Source organism: Babylonia areolata, chromosome 20 (assembly GCF_041734735.1).
Source record: "Babylonia areolata isolate BAREFJ2019XMU chromosome 20, ASM4173473v1, whole genome shotgun sequence".
Classification (NCBI taxonomy): domain Eukaryota; kingdom Metazoa; phylum Mollusca; class Gastropoda; order Neogastropoda; family Buccinidae; genus Babylonia; species Babylonia areolata.
Genome location: NC_134895.1, coordinates 48,709,333 through 48,715,116, shown reverse-complemented (window position 1 = coordinate 48,715,116; position 5,784 = coordinate 48,709,333).

Here is a 5,784-nt window from a genome sequence, read left to right as displayed (position 1 = left end):
TCGTGACAAAGGTATTTATTCAGACTTTTTTCAGTGTCCAAGAGGGGTTAAACAAGGTTGTATGCTAAGCCCACAGCTGTTTTCCTTTTACATCAAAGAATTGGCATTGGAGTTATAAAAGAAGGGTAGACATGGAAACAAATCATATCTGGTGCAACAGAATTGTTCTTAATGCTATTTGCTGACGATGTTGTTCTCTTGTCTGACACACCCATAGTGTTACAAAGTCAATTAAATGCCTTTAAGCAAGAAACAAACAGACTACAACTAACAGTAAATCTCGATAAGACCAATATTATAGTTTTCCGCAATGGATGTCATCTTTCGACTCGTGAAAAATGGTGCTGTGGTGATAGGGAAATAAAAGTAACCAATACATATAAATATTTAGGAATGTTATTCACAACAAAAATGAGTTTGATGCCTAGTGGGATAGGTATAAATGGATTTATTCATTTAAATCAATATTTCAAACAGAGAAGTACATTAAGATTATAACAAATAAATGGCATAAAATCTGCTTTGCGAAGCTCAGATTGAGAGCAGTTGGACTGAATGCTCACAGAAGATGGTTCGATTCAGACGTAGCAACATCTCCTTGCCCAAAGTGTGGGGAAAGCCATGCAGAAGATGAAAATAATTTCATATTTAACTGCAAAAGATACGATGAATTACGAAAAAAAAAACTGCACCATTTTCAATACAGCTCCAGCGCAGAGAAAAGATTTGTTCGGCATACTGATGACAGAAAATGAAGATATGATACTTTCACTTGCAAAATATGTATCTGAGGCAATAAATATACGGAAAACGTCCATCATCGGTCCAAATACTCATTAATCAATTAAAAATTAGGATGGGTTCTATGAGGAAAAAAGCATAGATAAAAAAAAAGAAGGGCTACATTCGGATGGTCAGTCTCGACATTGTAATTATTTGATGTGTTCGTATTGATATGATGGGTTTTGATGTTACATGCGTAAATATTTATTTTTCATTTATATGTAATTTAGTATGTGTTTGTATTGATATGATGTGTATCAATGTACATGCGTAAATATTTATTATATGATTTATCTGCACTTTGTTTTCTGTGTACTGTCCAAACCTTGGAGACGAACGACTGAAAAAAAAGGCAAATTACCACCTGTCACATGTACTTTTACAAAGTGCCAAAGTGTCGCAAAATCTCTTATTAGTTCATGTTGTTTCAATTCCGTTTAGTTTTTGTTTTTTGTGAGGTTTTTGTTTGGGTTTTTTTTTTTGGGGGGGGGGGGGGGGGGGACTGGGGGTTGTTGTTGTTTTTCCCTTTCTGTTCCCTTTCATCTATTTTGCACCATTTTGTTCTGATTTGTAACCTGCTATGTCACCAGAGCTTTTCAGCTAATGACATAAACACTTCAGTGTTCAGTATCTTTCTCACTCTATTTCTCTGTCTTTCTCTTCCGCATACAAACACTCGTACACAAACATAAACACACGTACACACGCATCTTTTTCTTCTCTGTGTTTTCCTCTCTCTCTTTATCACTCTTTCTTTCTCTCTGGCTCTCTTTTCCTTTCTCTTTCTTTTACTTTTTTTTCCTCTTCCTCTCTCTCTTTCTCTTTCTTTGTATCTTTTTTTTTCTCTTTCTCACTGTCTCTGTATCTGTCTCTCTATGTCTGTCCCTAAAAGACAAATTGCAAGAACAGGCAATGCCAAATTCTTTATCCTCGAGAAATAGATATTTTGAATCTTAAATCTTGTATCTGCCTGTCTGTCTGTCTGTCTGTCTGTCTGTCTGTCTGTCTCTCTCTCTCTCTCTCTCTCTCTCTCTCTCTCTCTCTCTTGTGGTAATTGTTTTGTTTGATTTTCATGATGTTTCCGTAATTGTTCTGTTTGATTCATCCATGCATCTATTTGTTATCATCTATTTGATTTGTTTTATCCCATTCATTTATTCATACTTATTTCATTTGTTATAGTGTGCGTATGTATATGTATGCGTGTGTGAGGGCATGGTGTAAAGAAGCTTATCAATTCTACCCCCAATAAAACATTTTGATTGATTGATTGACTGATTGATTTATATGGATACTGATATAGTGCCTATCCTCGGTCGGAGACCAAGCTCAAAGCGCTTTACAAACACGGAGTCATTTACACAACAGGCTGCCTACCTGGGTAGAGCCGACTGATAGCTGCCATTGGGCGCTCATCATTCGTGTTCTGTGTCAATCAATCAGATTTCAGGCACGCACACCTACACACTCAGACAAACATTAACATTTAACATTTTACGTGTATGGCCGTTTTGGTTTATTTACCCCGCCATGTAGGCAGCCATACTCCGTTTTCGGGAATGTGCATGCTGGGTATGTTCTTGTTTCCACAACCCACCGAATGCTGACATGGATTACATGATCTTTAACGTGCGTATTTGATCTTCTGCGTGCGTATACACACGAAGGGGGTTCAGGCATTTGTCCTCTCTCTCTCTCTCTCCCTCTCTCTCTCTCTTTCTCCTTGGCTTGTTCTCTATGCATTCTCGTTCCAGATCCAAAATGTCAAAACCGGAGGAAAACGTGAGCTAAACTCAGTTCTGTGTAGGTGCTAAAAACATGGTGTGTCGTCATGCTTATATTAGAGCCTGAGCCTTTTCTTCTTGGCAAATCTTTGCAGAGAGGGCATCACTTGTTGGCATGGACGTAAACTAAGCGTTACGATTTGTATTTGTATTTGTATTCCTTTTTATCACAACAGATTTATCTGTGTGAAATTCGGGCTGCTCTCACCAGGGAGATCGCGTCGCTACACTACAGCGCCACCCATTTTTTTGTATTTTTTCCTGCGTGCAGTTTTATTTGTTTTTCCTATCGAAGTGGATTTTTCTATAGAATTTTGCCAGGAACAACCCTTTTGTTGCAGTGGGTTCTTTTACGTGCGCTTAGTGCATGCTGCACACGGGACCTCGGTTTATCGTCTCATCCGAATTACTAGCGTCCAGACCACCACTCAAGGTCTCATGGAGGGGGAGAAAATATCGGCGGCTGAGCCGTGATTCGAACCAGCGCCCTCAGATTCTCTCGCTTCCTAGGCGGACGCGTTACCTCTAGGCCACCACTCGTATTATCTGTCTATGTTTGTATTTTTTTGCCCTTTGTCTGTGAAATAGTGAGATGTGCTAACAGTAGATAGTTTTGACAAACTTGTCCCATTCATGAAACCTATATATGTGTAACACTAGACAGTTACTAGTTACTGCAGTCTCAATCTGTGATATTCATGTCCGACATGTCAGTGTTAAATTTGTCACGCAGCTGTATCCACAGTCAGCTGAAAATGAGAGACGTTTGGGGTTGGTTTGTTTGTTTGTTTGTTTGTTCTTTTGTCTTATTTCAAGTTTGTTGTCCGTTGTTGCACTTTCGGTTTCAGTTTAGTAGCTTGGGAAATGATCCCTCTACGCTACACCACAAACGCTGGCACCAAAACAATGCCAGCAGCATGTGCCTGACTTTACAAACCCAAAAGCACTATTCTTTTGTTCGACCAGTTCAAATTAATGTTCAGATGTTTGTAATTGTTCCATCTGTTTTCTTTTCCATGACTAATGGATTGGTAATGTGATCCATGACTAATGGATTGGTAATGTGATCCATGACTGATGGATTGGCAATGTGATCCATGACTGATGGATTGGTAATGTGATCCATGACTGATGGATTGGCAATGTGATCCATGACTGATGGATTGGTAATGTGATCCATGACTGATGGATTGGTAATGTGATCCATGACTGATGGATTGGCAATGTGATCCATGACTAATGGATTGGCAATGTGATCCATGACTGATGGATTGGCAATGTGATCCATGACTGATGGATTGGCAATGTGATCCATGACTGATGGATTGGCAATGTGATCCATGACTGATGGATTGGTAATGTGATCCATGACTAATGGATTGGTAATGTGATCCATGACTGATGGATTGGTAATGTGATCCATGACTAATGGATTGGTAATGTGATCCATGACTGATGGATTGGCAATGTGATCCATGACTGATGGATTGGCAATGTGATCCATGACTAATGGATTGGCAATGTGATCCATGACTGATGGATTGGTAATGTGATCCATGACTGATGGATTGGTAATGTGATCCATGACTGATGGATTGGCAATGTGATCCATGACTGAAGAGTAAAATGATGGTTTGAAGTGTTTTATATCAGTCTGCCCAGAATAAACTGAGCTTGTGCTTACTGACGTTGTTTTGCTGTTTGTTTGAGCAACATGATGTGATGTGAAAAATGTAAACGTTTCAATTGATGAACATATATGCTTGCATGTGATGAGAGAGAGAGAGAGAGAGAGAGAGAGAGAGAGAGAGAGAGAGAGAGGAGAATGAGGAGGTGGACGAACACCAAGTACGGGAAATAACTGCAGTAGACAAAAATCACACCCCACTAAACACGATTTTCTCCCTTGGCTCGTTTCACTGCACTCGTTGGCTTTTTGTAGCAATCGTCGCAGCTGATTTTGGGAGGAAAGCACGTGTACTGGAGAGCGCGCGCAACCCATAAAATCATGTTGCAGTACTCCTCCCCTTCCCCCCCACCCCCTCTGTACACCCCTCTCCTCCCTGAGGGCGTGACTGAGGTCCTGTGTGCAGCACTGACGCACTGGGTGTGAGAACTCGGAATGACTGATGACTGGTACCCTGGTAGCACTGACACCCTGGCGCTACCAACAGCGGAGGGCGAACCGTCACAAATCTCCGATTCGCTGATGACACTGACGGGCTGGCAAGCTGCCAAGAACTAAGAAAACTGGTGAACCGACTGGACGAAACATTGATCAAGTACGGAATGGAGATCGACGCCAGGAAAACGAAACTCATGACAAACAGCAGTTTCAGTTTCAGTTTCAGTTTCCTCAGGGAGGCGTCACTGCGTTCGGACAAATCCATATACGCTACACCACATCTGCTAGGCAGATGCCTGACATCAGCATAACCCAACGTGCTTGTCAGGCCTTGAGCGCATGCTTATATATGTGTGTACATGTCAGAGTGGTTTTCTTATTGCATCATTTTGCCAGAGGACAACACATTCGTTGCCATGGTGTTGTTTTTTGTTTTGGTGGGTTTTTTGGGTTTTTGTTTGGGTGTTTGTTTGTTTTTGTTTTTTTTTTTTGTTGTTTTTGTGGGTTTTTTGTTGTTGTTTTTTTTGCTTGTTTTGTTGTTGTTGTTGTTTTGTTTGTTTTTTGGGTGGTTTTTGTTGTTGTTGTTGTTGTTTTGTTTGTTTGTTTGTTTTCAGTGCGCCAAGTGCGTGTTGCACACGGGACCTCGGTATATCGTTTCATCCAAATGACTAGACCTCAGTTTGACTTTCCAGACAAACTTGGGAGAAAAGGCGAGATCGAGCGGGATTCGAACCCACACCCTCACGGATTCTCTGTATTAGCAGCTGAGCGTCTTAACCATTTTGCCACCTTCCTCCTAGAACAGCGAAGACCACATCCAGACCAGGATCAGTGACAGTTTCAGTTTCAGTTGCTCAAGGAGGCGTCACTGCGTTCGGACAAACCATATACGCTACACCACATCTGCCAAGCAGATGCCTGACCAGCAGCGTAACCCAACGCGCTTAGTCAGGCCAGTGACAGCGGTCAACAGCCTGAAACAGTGAGGCCGTTTAACTCACTCAGTACGGCCAGTCCTCCCTTCTCTACACAGACCCCTCGGATGTCCAGTGGGTGTCTGAATGACCCAACCTTTAGCTTCCGTCGTCAAAA